Source organism: Neovison vison, chromosome 11 (assembly GCF_020171115.1).
Source record: "Neovison vison isolate M4711 chromosome 11, ASM_NN_V1, whole genome shotgun sequence".
In the NCBI taxonomy this organism is placed as follows: domain Eukaryota; kingdom Metazoa; phylum Chordata; class Mammalia; order Carnivora; family Mustelidae; genus Neogale; species Neogale vison.
In genome coordinates, this window is record NC_058101.1 from 125,572,431 (window position 1) to 125,586,662 (window position 14,232).

The 14,232-nt window shown below is 37.1% G+C and overlaps 1 pseudogene; it reads right to left on the reverse strand.

The window, feature by feature from the left end:
- Positions 1-1,939: 1,939 nt before the first annotated feature.
- Positions 1,940-13,961, reverse strand: LOC122890295 (annotated as a pseudogene).
- Positions 13,962-14,232: the final 271 nt, after the last annotated feature.

Consider the following 14,232-nt stretch of genomic DNA (forward strand, 5'->3'; position numbering starts at 1 on the left):
AGGAGAAAGCAGGCTCCCTGCCGAGCAGAGAGCCCGATGTGGGGCTTGATTCCAGGACCCTGGGATCATGACCCAAGCTGAAGGCAGAGGCTTTAACCTACTGAGCCACCCAGGCGCCCCAGCTATTTTTAATTTTTGAACATACCATTCTACAGTTTAAATTCCTATTTAAGTTATAATTAGTAACCTTTTCATTAAAGTTGCCCTTGGAGAATTTACTGAAAGTTTACTTTTTATTTTAACTGCATGGTTTTTTTATTTATATGAGGTAATCTTTTTTTCTCTCTTAAGAGTAGTCAATTTTTGCATTGAAAAAAGGAGGACAAGAGAAAATATATTTACATTTTGGACTCTTAGAATAAAATGCATTTCCAATAGAATACAAATTGCATTCTTCTGTTATATCATTGATCTGTTTAACTTGTTCATAGCAAGGAAGTTTCTAAAAGTCTTTATGCATTAATTGAAGGTATTCGATTATTAAAGTGCTGATGGCTTCTAAAGCTATGTTATAAAAGTCTTTGTATATCTATTTCAATGTTTTCGAACACAAAGTCATTCAGAGTAAAAGCAGAACAGAAACAGTCTTACTTTCAAAATGTTCCTATGCTAATGCAAAATTTGGTACCACAGGCATAACTTATGGAAAATTTTGATCAAAATGTACATTTGACCAAGGTATTACATTGTAATCTACACATATAATTTAGGCCAAATCTTTCTCTTGTTGCATTCCTTATTCAGCTCCATCTGTCTCTTTTCTCTCAAACTACCATGTCTTATCAGCAGAGGAGTCCCATCACTGCTGCTATTGCCATGAGTCTATAGATATTTGACCTCAGAATCTTCCTTTCCCATGGGCTCTTGATGTTCTATGGTGTACAGCCAGGCTCGAGTACTGAAAAATTACGTGATGGATCTAGAACCTCTTAACATCGTAACCTTAAAGGAATGACTGGTAATTAGTAAATCATATACATCAGAGAAATGTCTAAAGAGCACTTCTAAGGTGACAAGCCCAATATCAAAACTCTCAACCTATCCTTTGGTTATGTCTTCTAGGTACCATCCATCCAATTTTACACCCAGGCAGCCTTGACATTCTCTCTTACCCCACACAGTCACTTCACAAGTCCTATCAATTTTATCTCAAAATATCTCTCAGGTACGTGCCATTCTTTCCATCTGTACTTGCAGCCCTCCTTTTCAAACTACTGGTATAACTCTCCTGAGCTACTGTGACATGTGACAATCTGGTCCCAAAAGTCTCCTCTGCCTCACTCAAATTCCCACTTCAGAATTCTTTACCCAAGGTTTTAAAGTGCAATCATGTCATCTCCCTGCTCACAATCCTCTTAAAATTTTCCTTTGCTGTTATGAAGAACAAAACCCATGATATAGCATACAAGGCTATTAGTCTGCCCTCCATGACCACTCTGGTGTTATTCCACACTTACCTCCCCTCCTGCTCTCTGTGCTCAGCCTTGATGATCTTCTGGGTCTCAGTGCCATTCCTTTGGCCTTGGACATTCTTCATCAGGTTAAAATTCATTTGTCTTTCAGGTTCTGGCGCAAATGAAACTTCCTAGTAGGTCACAATGTTACATCTTTTCTTATCCTTTCATAATTTTTCTTCATAGCTTAAATGAAGATTACATTTATGCATTTACTTCTGTGACTTCTAGCACATGTCTCTTTTCTAGTAGATGGTGACCTCCAGAACCAAAGGGGCTGTGGCTTGTCAAGCTCTTCGTTTCATCCCTAAAACTTAGTACTTTCCTTGTACTTAGTTGGAGCCCCAAGGATATATATTTCATGAGTGTATGAATATACAATTAAATGAAAACAAATAGAATTTGTAATTCCAAAAAAAATTTTTTTTTAGTGGCTGAAAGACAACTTTATTACTTTTATGTACAGAAAATCAAGCCGTGTCCGCTCAGCTCAGTTTGGTGGCCAGTTCTTTAGCCTTTGCCTTTTCCAGCTTGGCAATATGAGCCACTGACTTCGGACGTTGCCTCCCCAGTGGCAGTGGATCTCGTCATATCTGTCATTGTAATTGGTCCTGATGGCTTCCACCAGCTTCACCAGAGCCCCTTTGTCTTCTGAGTTGACCTGCGTGAAGGTGACCGTGGTGCAGGTCTTCCTGTGGACCAGATGCCCCAGCCTGGCCTTCCTCTTGATGATGCAGTAGGGAACCCCCATCTTGCGACACAGGGTGGGCAGGAACACCACCAGCTCAATGGGGTCCACGTCGTGTGTGATGAAGACCAGCTGGGCCTTCTTGTTTTCCACTAGCGTGGTGACCGTGTTCACCCTGGCTCCCAGCACGGGGGGCCTCTTGGTGGGGACATCTTTGCCGGCATCTTTCTTCTTGTTAGATTATCTGGTTAGATCTACTTAATAGAAAATGAAATGTGAGAATAACAGTATTATCTAAACCTAGGTTTATCTGTAGTATTATCTAAACCTAGGAATCAATGGTAAGAAATAGTAATTAGAGAAGCTTTAATTGCAGATCTCCCCAGTGTATGTGGGAATTCCAGAATGAACCATTTTCTTACTGAAGTCCCATTTAAACATTCAAACTCATTTTTTTCATATTATAACTGCCTCTGTTTTCAAAATATTATTTGTTTGTTTTTGTTTTGTTTCTAGTTTACTTGTATGTAGAATTTGTAGTATTAAAGAAAAGTTAGTATCATTGATTATGATGTCTGGTAGTTACATTTTCAAGAAATAGCTTAGGACTAGAAAAGTATGCACTTTACAGTACATTTCATTTATACAAAATAATCTACCATATTTCCTATATTCATTCTATTCCCAAATACCACCTTTGTGGTCATGTTATGAGAACCATTATTTTCCAAGTCAAAACTAACATACCTCATGCTTCACGTGTTTGACAAACTCATTCGAACGTTTTTCCTTTTGAATTTTTACTTAAAAATATGTTTTGTATTTTGAAAAGAAACCAAAGACTCATCAAACTTTCACCAAATAGAATTTCTACAATTGTTGCTGCAGAGGAATAATTAGTGTGTTTTACTTATTGTTGTTCTTAAAGCCTTCATTCTCCTTCTGGTTATGTTCGCCAGATTTAGGTTCCTGCTGTTTGGGTCTATATACAAGATGCTATTCTTTTTTTTTTTTTTTTTTAAAGATTTTATTTATTTATTTGACAGAGAGAGATCACAAGTAGGCAGAGAGGCAGGCAGAGAGAGAGAGAGGAGGAAGCAGGCTCCTTGCTGAGCAGAGAGCCCGATGCGGGACTCGATCCCAGGACTCTGAGACCATGACCTGAGCCGAAGGCAGCGGCCTAACCCACTAAGCCACCCAGGCGCCCACGAGATGCTATTCTTAACGCAAAAGATTTTTGGGTGTTGGGTAACTGAATTGCCTGAAAGTCGACAGGCCTGGGAACTTATATCTCAGAAGACTTATGATGTCCCTTTGGCTACTAACTTGGAAGTGCCAAAGAGTACCTTTCTTGAGCTGAAAGCACTTTTCCATTAGGAATAGGAAGTACTGAATTGATAGTACAGATGAATGGTTTTTAATCCCATCCTGTGACCTGCAGGGCACAAGCACCACATTTTAGTGACTTAATGAAGATGAAATGAGTGTCTTTTTAATACAGGTATTTTAATACTTTTCTCATACTGAGTGATTTGGTAATTCCTATGAAAATTTAATAAGCAAATACTCTTTATTTTCATTTCTAAGAATGTATCTACAATCAAGGATATTAATTACAGCCTTGTCAACAGAAGGAAACAAAACAGACTAACCTAAGAGAGAAGGAAAAAAGAAAAGGCAACTGGTTTAGTTCTTTACCTCTACTCAGAATGGGAGGGAGACTCTGGGGGCTGTGTCTCCTCTTAGAGCTCAACGTTCTCTCAGGTCAACTGTTCCAAGGTTTCTACTGGGGAAGAGGTCATTAGCAAGCCCTTTTGGTTCCCACATTAAGCTAAGTCCTCTTGTTCTTCATTACTTTAAAACTGGTTCTTGTGTTCTCCATCTGGTAATTTTTGTCCCAACTCGATTGGTTCAGAAGTCTGGTGATTAAGTGTCACGCTATATATTAGATTGTGTCAAAACCCCAAAGCGTTGATAATCGGTGATCCCCAAGATATAAAATTAAGTGAAAAAATAAGGTGTAGAGAAGTAGGTATCATTTGTACTGAACAGGAAGATTTGCATATATTCTTTTATATTCATTTGATATCTCTGAAAGTTTATGCTGTTGATGCTCCTGAGGGGAAATTTCAGGCAAAGAAAAAGGAATAGAGAATGCCTTATTTTTTACTATATACCTTATAATTATTTGTCATTGTAAAACTCTGTGCATGTAGAACTTTTTCAGAAAAATAAGTTAAAATATAAAATTTATAAAAAAATAATATACACATTTCAATTTGCTCTTTGGAAGTAATGTGATTAATAAGACTCCGAGATAGTACTTACTGAGAAACCTGCTATGCCAGGCTCTCTGTTAAGCATCATGATGACTTTCTCATTTCAACTCTATCAACCCTATTAGGTAGATATAGGTCTTAGAGTTGGAGATGAGGAACTTGGGCCCAAAAAGGTGATTCACACAAGTTGACACAGTATTTATCAGAGCAAACATGCAAATTTAGCTTTTGTAATTCCAAGGTGCATGCTCACTTCATTATATCACACTGGAGTTCAGTCTTAAAACTCATTTCGTTTATTCACCAGGAAAAACTGAATTGAATTAATAAATGGTGGCAAGCCTAAGCACTACTGCCCTTCCATTGGGTGCCTGAGATTTGTATAATGCATGTTGAATTTGTTATATTAAGGCTTAGAAAATCCTTGGGTAACTTGCAATAGATTTAGTAATGACCATTTTATCTAAATTTCCCCTGCCCCCGCCTTTTTTTTTTCTGAATCAGGCAACTAGCTCCCGGAAGAAGCACTAGCAAAATGGAGCACAAGATAGGTAAATAGTTTATCATTCTTAAATCATCTTGTTTGTGGTATCACAAGGACATATGTGGCTTTGTTTGGGGGGCTTACCACAGAATTGGCAATGTGAGGCCACCACTAAATCATATGTTGTATTTATTTCACGTTTTAATTTAGAATACACTGTGTTTCTCTTGGTATATTACTAAACTCTAGGCCATGCTATGTTACAGAATTTCCTTTGAGATTAGACAATTCAATTCTTTATCACTTCTAGCTGATGACCTTGGGCCACTTAACCTTTCTATGCCTCAGTTTTCTCATCTTTTAAATGGGGATAATAAGAATACTATCTCATAGACTTGTGATGAATATTATATGAAATAATAATAAAATAACAATGCCTATGAAATAATAGGCATGTAATACTGAGGTTGCATAATGTTTAATAAGTCTTACCTATGTATCATTATGATTTTATCCTAAAAGTCAGTTTTTGTTTTTGTTTTTAATTTATTTTTTATTTTCAGCATAACAGTATTCATTATTTTTGCACCACAACCAGTGCTCCATGCAATCCGTGACCTCTATAATACCCACCACCCCCGACCTCCCACCCCCCGCCCCTTCAAAACCCTCAGATTGTTTTTCAGAATCCATAGTCTCTCATGGTTCACCTCCCCTTCCAATTTCCCCCAACTCCCTTCTCCTCTCTATCTCCCCATGTTCTCCATGCTATTTATTATGCTCCACAAATAAGTGAAACCATATGATAATTGACTCTCTCTGCTTGACTTATTTCACTCAGCTAAAAATCAGTTTTAAATTTGCTTAAGACTTTAAAATTGTGATAGTCCTGCTTTCATAGGAAGGATAATGTGAAAAATCTTAAGTGGGTAATTATGTCAAATGGATCAAATACTGACTAAATTACCATCCATTTATAGCTCCTTTAATGGGACTTTAATGTATTGTGAACTCAAACCAATTTGGAATAAGTTTCATTTATTTTTTCCTTTGTTTCTCAGTTTGGTTAAATCAAGAAAGAGCTTGGGACGCCTGGGTGGCTCTGTCAGTTAAGCCGCTGTATTTGGCTCAGGTCATGATCCCAGTCCTGGGAATGAGTCCCGAATCTGGCTCCTTCCTCAACAGGGGGCCTGCTTCTCTCTCTGCCTCTACAGGCCACTCCACTGCTTGTGTGCTTGCATTCTCTCTCTCTCTCTCTGACAAATAAATAAATAAATGTAATCTTTAAAAAAAAAGAGAGAGAGAGCTTAAAACATTTTAGTCTTAGTCAAAGTTTGGATGATAATATAAGTCATGTAGTTGTGAAGAAATTGGACATATTTTACAATAAAACTTTCCATTTGAGTTTATTGTATTATTGTAAGCATATTCATAGATTTGGGTTCACAATGAGCTGAATTGCTCTCCAGACAAATGTTATGGATTTCTTTCTCTCTCTCTTTTTTTAAAGATTTTATTTTTATTTGACAGACAGAGATCACAAGTAGGCAGAGAAGCAGGCAGAGAGAGAGGAGGATGCAGGTTCCCTGCTGAGCAGAAAGCCTGGGCTCAATCCCAGGACCTGGGATTATGACCTGAGCCAAAGACAGAGGCTTTAACCCACTGCACCACCCAGGTGCCCCTGGATTTATTTTTATAATTCTGTCATATACACTGCTTACCCTTCTGAAGGGGAGGAGGGCAGCTAAGTTTTATTAAGTTCATCAATTTCCCTCTAAAATGGTCTGGTAGAAATATTTAAATATTAGGTGTTTGAAGTCTTTAATTTTTCACTAACTAAATATTATTATATTCATAAATCTCACATGTTAATTTATCATATTATATATTATATTCATGCATTACTTATTTTGAGATCATATCTTAGCTACAATTTTCACTGAATTTAATTTTGTATTAGGAATTTAATTTTTAATCAATGTCTGCTATTTTTGTCTTCTTTTTTATTCATACTTATTCTTTACTATAATATAAGAGATATAATTTTTGTTAATTACTGGCATATAATTGCATACAATAAAGTGCCAAATTTTAACTATGATGGTGAATGAATTTTCAGAGTAAATGTTAAACATGGGTATGTGAAATGTATACACCTGTGTGATCATTTCCCAGTTAAAATACAGAAAACAGCAAGCTTTCAGAATGCATGTTTTCCTCTTACCTCTTCTCAGACAATCTCTCCGTGGAAAGTTAAATATCATTCTGACTACTGTACCCATAGATTAGATTTGTCTGTTTGAAAACTTCAGGTTAAATAAATCATATGGTATATACTGTCTTGTACATGGCTTCTTTTGTTCAACTTTATGTCTGTTAGGTTCATTTAAGTTGTTGTGTGATACCTATTTATTCTTTTTTCATTGCTGGGTAGTAGTCTGAGTGTGTGTGTGTGTGTGTGTGTGTACGTGTGTGTGTGTGTGTGTGTGTGTGTTTATTTACATTCTCCAGAATGTTTATTTATATTTCTCCAACTCACTGTGGATGGGTTTTTCCAGTTTTTAGTTATAAACAAAATTTTTATGAATATATTTCTATATTTTTTGACACAACTACTTATTATTGTTGAACACATATGTAGGAGTATAACTGTTGAGTTGTAGTATATGTTTGTGTTCAGCTTGGTACATGCTATATATGGTATGTGTGTGTCCTCCCAAACTTAATACATTGAAATCCTACCCCTCAAAATGACAGTATTAAGAGGTGGGGCCTTTGGAAGGCAATCAGGATTAGATGAGTGGTGAGTCATGAATGGTGGGTGAATATACTAATTTATATTCCCATCAGCAGTTTATCAATTTTGTAGACTTTTTTAAAACATTAGCTTTTGATTTTATTTTTTACTTTTCACTAGCTTTTACATTTTCTATTTCATTCATTTCTGGTCTGATATTTATTTATTTCCTTTCTGCAAGTTTGGGTTAGATTTATTCTTTTCTTGGGTTCTTAGAATGGAACCAGGATTATGGATTTTAGATCTTTCTTCCTTTCTCATGTAAACATTCAAAGCTATAGTTTTCCATCTAATCACTGCTATAGCTTCATCCAATACATTTTTATTTTTATTTTTACTTGTTATATTTTATTTTCTCTTTCTTTTTGATTTCTTCTTTAGCCTAGAAGCTATTTAGTATATGTGTTCCCGAAGCGAGTACAGCCTAGAAGCTATTTAGAAGGGTTGTTTAATTTCTACATATTTTATGTATTTCCAATTTTCTTTCTGTTGCCAACTTCTAATTTGATTCAGTTGTGGTCAGGGAACCTACGTTGTATGATTTCAGTCTTTCAAATGTATTTAAGCTTATTTTATGTCTTCACATATTGTCTATAATAGAGAATGTTCCTGCACAAAACAAATGTGTTCTGTTTTCTGTAGGGTAGAATGTTCCATATATATTCCATATATAAGAATTTGGTCAAGTGGGTTGATAATGCTGTTCAAGGGTTCTATATCCTTACTGATTTTCTGTCTAGTTGTTATACCATTTCTTGACAACAGAATATTAAATTCCAGTTGTAAAGTTGAATTATACATTTCCCCTTTTAATTTGTCATTTCTCACATCATATATTTTAGGGATCTGTTTTCATATAATCACGCACTTATAATGGCTATTCCTTCCTGACACATTGCCCTTTTTATTATTATGAAATAGCTTTCTTTCATCCTGTCGTATTTCTTGTTTTGAAGTCGTGTTTTATATTAATGAAGTCACTCCATTACTCTTATGGCTAATGTTTCATGGTAAATATTTTTCTACCTTTTCTTTTCTACTTATTAGTCTTTGATTCTAAAATGTGCTCTCCTAGTCAACATTCTGTTCTCAGAAAGTAGCATAACAGCCATTGATTGTTAGTTATTCTTCACTCTTGAGATTTCAACAAATGAGTGATCATTTCTTTGGAATTTTTTAGATAAGGTGCTACTGAAAGGGATGGAAGAAGACAGGGTAAAAAACATAAATAAGTTCCCAAAACTTTGGGGAGTTGTATTTCATAAAGTTTGGAGAAAAAGTATATCAAAAAGTCAAAATACTTAGTATAAAGTTAGTTAAATATTAGTAATTCAAATGAATAATTAAAGGAGAACAGACCTATAAATTATACTCATTCATGATGCAGAATTTTTTGTATGCTTTATTTAAAGCTATATCGCCTTTACCCAGAACTGTGTTTGGTCCAGGGAAGACTCTCAATAAATGCATTTTGGATGAATGAATGCAGTCCTTAAAGAAACATTTTATAAGAAGAAACTATAGAAATATAACCAAGAATAAATATTAGCGAATTGTTAGAGGGATGCTCAAACATTACTAGTAAGGTGATTCTTATAAAAGTGTGAAAGCTACACAAAGATTTCTGATCTCCAAAGGAAATAAAACCCACAGTTTTGGGGACCAGCAGGTATTGACTACAAAGATTAAACAGATATACTAGAATTATAGTAAAGATACATGCGTTCTAATCCTTGTTCTTTTTTTGTTCTCCTTTCTTTTCACTTGGACAGATCAACTCAATTGTTGAAATATGGGAAGTGAACAACAATGTTTATAGTTTATTCTGTTTTTTTTTCTTAATTTATTTTTTTATTTTCAGCATAACAGTATTCATTATCTTTGCACCACACACAGTGCTCCATGCAAGCCGTGCCCTCTCTAATACCCACCTCCTGGTACCCCAACCTCCCACCCCCTCCGCCACTTCAAACTCCTCAGATTGTTTTTCAGAGTCCATAGTCTCTCATGGTTCACCACCCCTTCCACTTTCCCCCAACTCCCTTCTCCTCTCTATCTCCCCATGTCCTCCATGCTATTTGTTATGCTCCACAAATAAGTGAAACCATGATAACTGACTCTCTCTGCTTGACTTATTTCACTCAGCATAATCTCTCCCAGTCCTGTTTCCTCTGTTTCTAACATTGAAATATTTCTTAAATGGCATATTACTTTTACCTTTTCTGCTGAAAGGAATTTTTTTGATGGAAAATAGATAGAATGAATGTTTCCATGGAACTGTATCATTTACAAAAATCACTTAGGATGCAGCCTACAAATGCAAATATCTGGAATCTATTGTCTGCTCTGTATGCCAGTTCAGTAGGTCTCACATGGTACCCAGAAATCTACAATTTTACCAATCATTCTAGATTATTCTGATGCAGGTGCCCTGAGGATTACTCTTTTAAAAAGTATAGTCTTGGTAAGAGGGAAGTTCAGCCAAGAGTTGGTGAAGAGGCTATCTGAGAGCATTTAGGTGCTCCAAACTAAGACTGCCTTCCAACTGATGGATATAGAAAAATAAATTAGTAGAACATTTCCTATTATGGAAAACTTTATTAAAAATTAAAAATTTACATATTTAAATTACTATGAATATATACTTTATATTATTATTATTATTATTGAAAATCCTAGAAAATATAAAAAGATTATTAAAAGTTGGTAAGCTTACATTAGGGCAAAATCATGTTCACATAATAAGAGCTATTATATAAAAGAATACTTTTCAGTAGCCCCCTGGGCAGAGTTAGCACTATTTAATCAAATATACGAAGAGAGGGATTTTATCTTTGAAAAATATCTTCTTGAACATCAAAATTGTTTAAATTGCTAAAAATTCAGGAATTGATTTAGCTTAAAGGAAGGTTTCTGGTTTCTGGTTTCTGGTTATACTCCAGAGATCTCTGTTCTCTGTAGCACTCTTTATTAGTCATAAGTTATAGGCATTATTATAATATTTGGAAATACTATCTATAGTATTTTCATCTGATATTTCCATTTTCTATTGATGCTACACCCCGCCCCCACCCAGTCAGCTAGGTAATCCCATATTCATTGCTATAGGGAAGGAATGTAGAACAGAGAAAAAGTATTCTTTATTGGTTCCTGAGTTTAAAGTTTAGGACTTGCAGAAAAAGAGAAGTATTCTAATAAGATAATACATTTGTATAAATAAACAGAAGGAAAGAACATGAATTCTGGCATCCAAGGTAAAGGTTCTTCTGGTTGGAGAAGGAGAATTGGATGAGGAATAGTGATATGAGTTTTGGTAATGCTAGCTTCTTCATAAATGGTGCCGGGCCCCTGAGTTCATGCCCCCCAGGATGAGTGGAGAGGGATGTGGCAGGGGGGAAACTGTGTGCCCTCTGCTGGAAAAAGTAGTTGTCAGTAGAGGAGCTCTGCCTGCCTGTTCTGTCTAGGCAGATAGAAATTCCATGGAATCCCAGCTCAGAGTCCATGAGCTCCATATTGGCAACAAAACAGCAGTCTGAACTGTGTGCTCAAAGCATCCATTGTGTCACAGAAAGACAAGAAGTTCTGAAGAGGACTTTTGGAAGGGAACAAAGTATAATACAACAGGACTTACATGTAAAAGAGCTAAGTTGCCATGAGCCTGAAGATGACTCGACAGATGTCCACATGGTCAGATGGCAACCAGAGCAGATGCATTCCACCTGCCAACCTCCCACCACCTGCCTCCTATCTCATTGGCATCCTTCAAACCTTCTTGGAACGTAAAGGTGATTTTAGGTAATGTCAGCTGGGGATCTTAAATCTACAAAGATTAAATTTCTCCACTTGGAGGAAAGGGCCAACTTAAGTTGGGCGATTAAAAACAATGAAGAGGCTCACATTTGTTCTGTAGACATATATGAAATTTAAGGAAATAATGAAACCATGTGAGATAGGAAATGTGTGGGTGTTTGGCCCATGATCCAAAAAGTAATAAGTAGTTGGAACTATGGGCCAAAGCCATCAAGATAATATGTTATGGGGAGAATGTGAACATAATATAAATATTCAAGCAGAGCCTGAGAGCTTAGCCACAGAGAGGGTAAATAGCTAAGAGCTGCAATGAACCTTACAATGCATTAATAAATTCATAATGGCTAAAGAAAAGGATGGTTTTAATCCACTGCATTGGAAAGATAATCTTGGAGGGTGTGTGTTTGGAGGGTGTGGGGGGTGTGATGGCAGTTATTTGTTTTTGGTTTGTTTTGATGGTGGTTATTTTCACATAATTCGCTCTAAACTGGGCTGAGTTCAGAGAAATGTAAAACAAGGCAAAAAAAAATTAATGAGGTCCTATATTCTATGAATAATATGACCATATACCATAAATCCAACTAGCTCAGGACAGTTCCATTAACACCTGTTGTCTTAGTGATTTGCAGGTTTTACATAAAGCAGCAGTAAAGAATGGAGATTTGTTTTTATCTGTAGATAAGAACTGGTGCTCTCCCCGATGGCGGATGACTCACCAGGTGGCTGTCCTCCATCACTAAGGGCTATCACTTGGAAGAGGAATTGAGCTTTTCTGTGGTGCCAGTGGATAGAATTAAGGCCACTTTTTTTTTTTCCCCCAAAGATTTAATTCTCTTATTTGACAGGCAGAGATCACAAGTAGGCAGGGAGGCCAGCAGAGAGAGAGGGGAGAGGGGGAAGCAGACTCCCCGCCTGAGCAGGAAGCCTGACACGGGGCTCAATCCCATGACCCTGGGATCATGACCTGAGCTGAAGGCAGAGGCCTTAACCCACTGAGTCACCAGGTGCCCCAGAATTAAGGCCAGAGGTGTTTTAACTATGAAAAGAACTTTTCATACATTAAAGCTCTCTGAGGATAAAGAAGGCATCCCTTAATGGGAGTGAGTTTACAGTCACTAGCAGGAAAATTAAAGACCAAATGGTTTTCAGTCAGGATACTGCAGAAAGAATTCAAATATCTGATGGATGATGGGGTCAAATGAATTTCTGATATTTTCTCAAACTGATATTTTTACAGTATTTAGGTTTTGAATCATGCAGGGAATCAGAAAAGGATTTGAAGACTAGAAAGAGAATGATTGTCAGAAATCATTATAGGTTACAAAGGCAGTTCCTAGAACAGGAATAGTTGAAAATCTGAAGTATATTCATGTTCTCATTTATTATAAACCAAAATGTGTTATTGTATTTCCTGTTCTGCTCCTTCTACCAAATAATGTAAAAATCTTGCCGAATACATTTTGCATAAAATAATCTAAAATGCAGAAATGCTCTTTTGGTTTATGGAAGCCAATTGCTTTCCTCTGGCAGAAACCACAGACAGTTTCTGGAACTACAGAGCTCCATGGAAAGAGGGTTCCTGGGTTCTGCCTTTCTGGGACGGAAGAATGAGTACACAGGACATTTAGCATTTTCTGGTGCCTTCATATTTGGATCTGTTGGCATGCTTTCAGGAACAAGTCACAGAAAATCTAGCTAAACCATAAAGATACTTACTCTATTGCACAGCAAGAAGCCCAGAATAGGCAGTTAAAGGGTTTGGTGGATTCAGTGGCCTATGCTGGCCGGTATCCAGGTTGAATTCTATGATTCTTTTTGGCTTTTCCCTTCATAGCTTCAACCTGGCTGAATCACGCGAATAATCACGTATGCTGGAGGAAGCAGCTGCCCAGATATTAGATATTGTTCTCACATTATAATGTCCAAAGGCAAAGAAGAGTGTTGATCCTGTCTTATGTTGCTTATTAAGAGGGAGCAAGCTTCCCCAGAAGCCCCGCAGTAGATTTATGCAGCAGCAGACAACTCATTGGACAGTACTGCCGAATGTGCTCAGTGCAAGAAAAACAAAACAAACAAAACATTCCGGGTAGAGGAAATGGAATCACTAGGAGAGGCCAGGTACATGGTGGGTAAATGGATATTCAGTGTTCGAGCTCATTCAGTGTTCTCTCAGTGGGGGAGAAAAGTGATGGGGCATAGATGGATTTCAGCTAGGTAGCTAACAAGGTCTGCTACAACCCTCTCGTGCTGGGCTCAATGTCTGCTCCAACGTGGAAATAGCTGCTGTATTAATTTCCTAGGGCTGCCCTAACAAAGTACCAGAGGAAGGCTTGCTAGAAAGGCTTAAAGCAGCAGAACTTTATTGTCTCACTGTTCTGGAAGCTGACGTCTGAAATCATGGTGTTGACAAGACCATGCTGACTCTGAAACTTTCAGGGCAATCCTTCATGGCGTTTTCTTAACTTCTGGTGTTGGCTGGTAATCCTTGGCTTCTCCAGTTTGTAGATGCATCACTCCAGTCTCTGCCTATATTGTCACAAGGATGTTTTTTCCCTCTATAAATACCATCTTAAAAGAATACTGGTGGGGGGTGCCTGTGGCGGGGGGAGCTCAGTTCCCTAAGCATCTACTTTCAACTCAGGTTGTGATCCCAGAGTCATGGGATCCGAGACCTGCATCAGGCTCCCACTTAGCGGGGAGTCTGCCTCTCCCTGTCCCTG